The sequence below is a fragment of the Adiantum capillus-veneris genome, chromosome 20, assembly GCF_014529385.1.
Source record: "Adiantum capillus-veneris isolate H3 chromosome 20, ASM1452938v2, whole genome shotgun sequence".
NCBI lineage: Eukaryota > Viridiplantae > Streptophyta > Polypodiopsida > Polypodiales > Pteridaceae > Adiantum > Adiantum capillus-veneris.
The window spans coordinates 16,108,836-16,116,416 of NC_140950.1; positions in this window are offsets into that span (position 1 = coordinate 16,108,836).

Below are 7,581 nucleotides of genomic sequence, written 5' to 3' on the forward strand. Positions count from 1 at the left end.
TGAAGATGTGCAAATCTGTCCAACAGCACATCATAAGCAGTGTCCATGTAGGAAAGCCTAGATAAGAAGCCATCCTCTATAAGCTGGAGAAAATGCTCTATATATGTCGTCATCTTCGTGCCCAGCTCGTGTATAGGCTGTATCCATGTCCTCTGGGTATCCTGCCGTAGAAGTCCAATAACCTCCCTCCGTTGCCATGAAGACACTAGGGCCAGCCGAGCATAACGATCTCGTGGGATCTCCCATGAGCTATGTATGAATGTCACTGATATCGAAAGAGCCTCCACCACCAAAGGAGGAGCAGCCAGCTCTTCTCTGATGATCACATGAGGAACCAAGGCCTTAGCCTTGATCATCCTAAAGATCATGGAGATAAGTGGCCTCTCCATGTCTCACCACCTATCTATATGTCCATGATGACGACTATGACGATCTACTCATGGTCCCGATATCTGCATGCCATATAACATAGTTGAGGCAACCAGAGTATCAGAAAGCCATAGCTTGGTGCGAGGCTCCTGAAACAGAACCTGTTGCTAAATTGGCTTCATCTGACAAGAAAAAATTTCTAAATGAATTATTGGATTTATAAGTGAGAGGGTTTTCTCGCTTGGAACACCAAGAAAAATAATTCTAAATGAATTATTGGAATTTTAAGTAAGGGTTTTTCTCACTGGAGGCATCCGAGTACAGAGTATTCCTAGTGTGTCATTCAGAGTAATGACGGTAGCACTGTGAACGGGAATATCTGTAAGGCCACAAGAACGGGTACTTCTGATGCGTCACATAGGATGGGTGACAGGGAGCATCGGGAAGAGGTATTCAACCATCCGGAAACGGACATCTCTGATGCGTCATAGGATGGGTGACATAGAGCATTGTGAAGGAGATTGTACCATAAGTTCAGTAGGAAAGGACTAGGTGATGGGTATTCTTGATGCGTCACAAGGTGAGCGACGGGTGCATCGGAAAGGGGATATCCATAGTCGAGAGGAAATTCCTAAGTGTGTTAGAATAGTGCACAAGGAAAAGCAAGCACTTGAATGAAGATGGGTTCATAGGAAACTTTGAGGAAAAATAGATGCTTTTTGAGAAAGCGGGATTGCTTTTCGGGAAAGCAGATGCTTTCCCGCGAGGAAGCCTATGTCTGCATTGCACCTGTGCATGTGATTGCATCCAGGGACGCCTGGGAAGATCTGTGAAAGCTTTGTTTTTAACTTATAAGGTTTTATTGAGTTTTTGGGCAGATTCATACCATTTTTAAAGGTGACCGGCCACCCACTTAATAAGTGGGCAGCCTATGATTAAATAAAGCTAGTAAAACCAGCCAGTGATTTTTCTCTCTTTTTCTGGCAGAACAGCACCAAAAAATTAAAAAAATATATTAAAAAAAATAAAGAAAGAAAAGAAAAAAAAAAACGGCCGCGATCTCTACGCGAGCAACCAATGCTCTGCTATCTTTGTCGTGGCGAGGGAGCTATAAAAGCATCATACGCCCTGTCCTAGAGAGGAGGATCAGTTTTTGCAAGAAGGAGATGCTGCTATAGAGTTCACCCGCAAAGAAGACATTTGTTGCTGATGCCCATGATTTTCCCAAGTGTACCCGATGTCTCCAAGACCCAGTGCGCGAGTTCCCTCGCAAAGAAGTGCCTACGGAGCGTGTTTCCATCGCGACAAGCTGCTGTTTTTCTCTGTTTTCAGCCCATAAACGTCGTAGACGGGGCTGATTTACGAGAAGGAACCCGAGAACACACCTCTTTTGTGTGTAGGATTGGAAGAGAGGATTTTGTATGCAGAGATCTCTTCCGGGGAATTGCTTTTCGAGAACCGAGTTGCGTTCGAGCATCGAGACTTTGAAGGTAACGATTTTCATGTTATGATCTCTAAGTATTTGTTTGCAGGTGTACTTCCTCTTAGAGAGGGAGTAGGAGCAGAGGAAGGCATGAGCCTCTGCAGGAGAAAGCGCTCTAAGAGCCAGATCAGCCCAAAGGGGGTCGTACCCAAGTTTGGGAAGTAGACCCACGGATCGGAGAGAGGTAGTCTCTCGAGTTGTGATCCGGAATTTGGGATTCCCAAGTAAGGACTTCATGTTCGGGAAAGCAGAGTTGTTTTGCGGGAAGAGGACTCTGGAAACAGAGTGGGAAAAGAGAGTTGCAGGAATGCCATGCCCCGATTCTGGAAGGTGAGATCCAAAGGCGAGAACCTTTTTTTTTTTTCCAAGAAAAAGATCCTTCTATTAGTTAATGAAAACTGCCCATAGGGCTACATCCACCTCTGCGAGAGAGGGCTACATCAAGCATGATGGGGAGACTCTCCCAAGGAAAAAAAAACAGCATATATACAATGAGGCTAAATCAAGAAATGGGAGGAGGGAAGAGCCACACAGGTGGACAGTAGTGCCATCTGAGCACCCCCTGGACTATGGTGTAGAAAGGCCCAGGGCGCCAGAGTCGAAGAAAAGCCTCGCGGCACTCCCGCATGCGGTCGGAGCTGCCTTGAAGACCCTCAAGCTGTCCTCTGAGAGTCTGGATCATCTCTAGCCAAAAGTCCCGAACAGTCTCTGCTGGTGGCACACGACGAGCCTCAAAGATGCGGAAACAGCGGGCCCGCCAGATGAACCAGAGAGCTAGGCCGCTGATGAGCTCCCAACACTCCTCTCTCTCAATGCTCCACTCCTGTGGAGTAAGCTCTGTAGCAGGCTGGAGTGTAGGTTGCCCCCCCTGTATCACTATCATCCTGCTGGTGGAAGATAGCTCAAAATGAAGTGCTGGGCCCGTGACGGTGGACCAAGCCGCTGCCCCCCAAGTGTACTGTCGAGCCGTGGAGAGGGCAGGCATCAGCCGAAGAACTCGTAGCCACACCTGCTGGGCCGCGGGACAGTCCCAAAGACAGTGACGCTGGCTCTCCACCAACTGGTCACAGACTGCACATGCGGCCGAGAGACCACTATGCACAAGCCAGCTCCCTATTGCTGTGGCTCTGTGTGCAACCAGCCACTGGAACAAGGTGACTCGCCTCGGCTGTCTGGAGTCCCACAGCCTCTGCCAAAAAGCTGCCAAGAACTCGACTGTGAGGCCCTCCTCCTGCCAATGACGTGCTGCAGCGGGGCGGGCCTCTCTCTGTGCTGCCAGTATATGACGTCCAAGCCGAACGGTGTACTGAAAGAAGGGGACTCCTGGGCGGTCTGCAGAAGAGAAGGAGTCCCTCCATAGCCACTCTCCAGGATCCCACTGTACTCGTGCCAGTGGACAACACTCCCAAGCCCATAGCCTCCAGTGTCCAGTCTCAAGAGCTGCTGGGTCAGGGTCTATGACACAAGTCCTCCCACAGATGCCCACAACTCGGATCCTCTGGAAACAGCACTCTGCTACCTGCGGGGCCTCTACTGCAACTCACTGTAATCGTCCCCCACCCTGAAGCTCGAAGAACAGGGCTGGGGCAGTCTCTGAGCAAGCCTTGACTGAAATGAGAACCTCCAGTCGTGTGAAGGCTCCCATCCACCGGGGTGCTACTGGCTCGAGAGGCGTGAGCCACTCAGCTGGAACTGACTCTGAGATGTCCTGACACATGCTCTGCACCCTCTCATGCCCTGTAACTGGACAACCTGCACCTCCTCTAACAAACCTGTGAACTCTAGCCAGTCACCTAGAGAACGCGCTGGACCTGCCGCCATGGGACCCCAAGAAACATGAGGCCGACTCCCAACCAAGTGGCCTCTCTGAGTGCTAACCATGGGGTTCCAGACGAGGGGCTGCCGTAGGCGCTCCTCCGTGCACGTCGGCTGTCTCTGCTCTAGGCCACGCCGTAAGAGCTCCCAAGATCGAAGCAAACTCATAGCGAATCTGTCCTCCAATCTCCTGCTCAAACCAACTCGGCGCAGCTCTGTAAAGATCCATCTAGTCGAAGGTTGCCAAGGGCCTCAGACTGAGGCACCCTGGCACGAAGCCTCTGCAGCAAGAATTCCTTCCAGGGCTCCTCGCCTGGAAGAAGTCCTCTGACGACAAACTTCCCAAGAAGGGCTCTGCTCTGCTGTGCAGGATCAATGATCCCAAGCCCTCCCTGAGAGCAAGGAAGTGTGAGGACCGACCAAGCCACCTTGGCTCGGGCAATCTGAGTATCGCGACCTGACCAAAGGAAGTTCCTGATCAGCCTCTCTACCTGGCTGATACAAGAACTCGAGAAGATCCAGCAAGAAGTGATGTACCACATAGTCGCCAACAACACCTGGTTGGCAACTACTACTCTACCAACCAGCGAAAGTCGTGATGAGCTCCAATGTAACAGCTTTCTCCTGATGGACAGGAGAAGAGGAGCAATCTGCTGCTCAGGGGACAAGTCCAGACCAACCTGACAACCCAAGTACTGAACTGCACTCCCTGGAGGAATCCACCTGAAACCCTCTCCTGGCATCCAATCTGGCACAAGAGCACTGCCAACCGAGAAAGCCACTGTCTTTCTCCTGTTGATCAATGCGCCCGATGCACAGCAGAAGGTCTCCAAAGCCTGCTCACATCTGTGTAGATTGGCCTCCTGGCCCTCTAAGTACAAGGCTGAGTCGTCGGCAAACTCAACGTCCAGAAGCTCATCTCCCCGTATAGGGAGTGCTAAGCCTCTCAAACCAACCTGCTGTGACACCAAAAATCTGCTCATCGCCTCCGCATAGAACAGAAAGAGAAAAGGGGCAAGAGGACAACCCTGTCTGACTGATCGTGTGAGCATGAAGCGCTCACCTCTACCTCCTGCCAAAAGCACCTGACTGTGAGCCTGTCTGTACAAAGCTGCCACCCCTCTGATCCAAGCATCTGAGAAGCCCATCCTGCGTAGCGTGCCCTCTAGAAAGTCCCAGTCAACTCTGTCGTATGCCTTCTCAAAATCGAGGAGAAGAATCACAAGGTCCTCTCCACGGAGCCGTGCAAGGGCAGAAGCCTCCCAAAAAGTGAAGATGTTGTCAAGGATACTGCGTTCCTTGACAAAACCTGTCTGAGTCCCATGTATAAGGCTCTCCAAAAGTGGCTGGATCCTCAAACTCAGAGCCTTGGCAAGAATTTTGTAGGCTGAGTTGAGGATGGTGATGGGGCGCCACTGTCGAAACTCATCCAAGGAGCCACCCTCCTTGGGAATAAGGTAAATCAGGCCCTCACTCATGCTATCCGGCATCACTCCTGTGTGCAGAATGTACTGAAAGGCACTACAAAGATCTGGGCCAAGCACGTCCCAGTACTCCAAGAAGAAGCTGGGAGTCAACCCATCCTCACCGGGACAGCTACCACGAGGGAGGGCCCTAAGAGCCGTGTGCAGCTCCTCAAGCTGAAGAGGCATCTCTAGCCTCTGGCGCATCTCCTCAGTAACAAGACAAGGCATCTGTGCCCAAACCTGCTCCCTGCATGCATCCTGTCGCTCTGACTGGGGCTCAACCGACAATAACTCACGGTAAAAGTCAGTAGCAATTGCACGCATATCCTCGGGCTCACAAACAACTGACCCATCGGGTCTCCTCAACTGATTGACCTTGGCATGTGAGTGCCGAGGTCCAACAGTCTCAAAAAAGGCACCTGTAACTCTGTCACCCACCTGAGTCCACTGAGATGCCTGTCGGTGAAAGGCAAACTCATGACGCCTCTCCTCTATGCAAGCAAGCTCCTGTCGAGCCTGCTATAACTGCTCCTCCAACCATGGACTGTCTGGATGCTGCTCCTGCATCCTCTGTAGTGAAGCAATGCCTCGTCTGAGACGCTGCTCCTCCTCTCTCGCTGCAGCCCGTCGAGCCAGAGACTCCTGGAGAAAAAAGTGGCTAAGCTGAGCTAGGCCTAAGGCCACTCTGTCTGCAGGTAGAGCCTGGCAGTCCATGCCCTCTGTCTAGAGAGCCTCTACCCTCTCTCTGAGTGCCGAGTCCAACAAGACCCGCTCTGGGATGCGAAGCATCGTGCTCCCACTCCTCTGCCTGTCTGCCACTGTGAGGATCACTGGTGCATAGTCCGAGAAGGAAGTCCCTGCCAAGATGCCCACTGATCCCCCCAGGTCACTGAAGTGGTCACTAGTGTAGAAGCGATCTATCCGCGATAGATTCACTCCTCCCACTCTGCGGTCCGATCTAGAGAAGGCAAGACTCTCTGGAGGCCTCACAAAGCCAGAATGCTGCCAAGTATCCGAGACCCTCAAAGTCATACACAACCTCTCCCAAGCTGCTAACTCGACTCCATGCACAGTAGCATGGCTGCCTCCGATCCTGTCAGAAGGGTCCTCCAACATGTTGAAGTCCCCTCCTACACACCAATGGTCAACCTGTGGTAAGGACTCAACAATCTGTGACCAAAATTCTGCACGAGCACTCGCCACATTGGGCGCATAGATGTTTAGGAAGCCCACAAGGCCACCCTGAAACTGCACAGTGATCCACTGAGCCCTGCCTGGCAAAATAATCCCTCTGCCCACAATGGCCTACTGCAATGAGTCCGCAATAGTCATACATACCCCTCCCTTGATGCCTCCAGGTCCAAAAGCAGCTGACCAAAAGGTATCATAACGTCCACGCAAAATCTGACCACATCGCTGAATGCGGCTCTCAGACAAATGGTGCTCCTGAAGCATAAGGAGATCAATCTCTCCTCCCACAAGGCATTGCTGAAGCTCCTGACGCAATCGGCCCCGCTGTCGCTGAAACTGGGGCCCACCTAGTCCCTGCACGTTGCACGAGACGATCCTCATGGGGAACGAGAGAGAACAGATGTTGCCGCAGCAGCAAGATGGGCTATCTTCGAGGCTGGCTTGGATGGGGAGTAATCCGCATCCGAGCGTCCTCTAGATAGGCGAGTCTGTAGCGAGTGCCTGGCCCAAGCCCAAGCAGAGCGAGCCGTGCGTAAAGCAACCTCCTCTGTCCAAGAGTCCTCATGAATGTATACATAGCAAGGCAAACACTGCATATTAGCAAAAAAGTACACCACAATGTGCCTACATCCTGCTGAGTCTAGGGGAGTCACCGCAAACTTGGCCAGTGGCCACAAAGTCTGCAGCAAATCTGTAACTCCAAGTTCTCCCATGTGGTGAGAGAACTCGAGAACCTGAGTATGCAACCATCCCACCACAGAGTCTAGGGACCACTCTGTCTCGGTCCTACCACAGAGGGGGAAGGAGAAACCAACTACTGAGTCCAAGGCCTCTGTCCCCCTAGCTGCGAGGAACAAAGCATGGACCCTGAAGCAGGCTGCCTCGTGATCTGCTGCGGAATCGCCAAGAAAGCGAGTGAACCCGTAATCGAAGAAATCCCAGCGGCGTCGGAGGTCAATGCTCGTCAGACCCCGAGGGATAGCTGCAAGGGTAGATGTATGACTCTGCAGAGGGGGCCGCAAGAAAGGCTGACCCTCTCTCGCTAGGCGACTCGTGGCAAAAGCGCTGCCAAGAGATCTCCTAGCCGCCGGCGAGGGACCAGTCTCCTGAGTCGACTGTGGTACTGAAGCAGGAGGAGGGGGAGAAGGAGCTTGGGGGGGGGGGGGGGGGGGGGCGGAGGAGAAGAGAAGCGGGGTGGGGCGACAGAGGTAGGGGGGCGAGGTGGGGAGTAGACGGGAGCAGAAGGCGGGGGGGCGG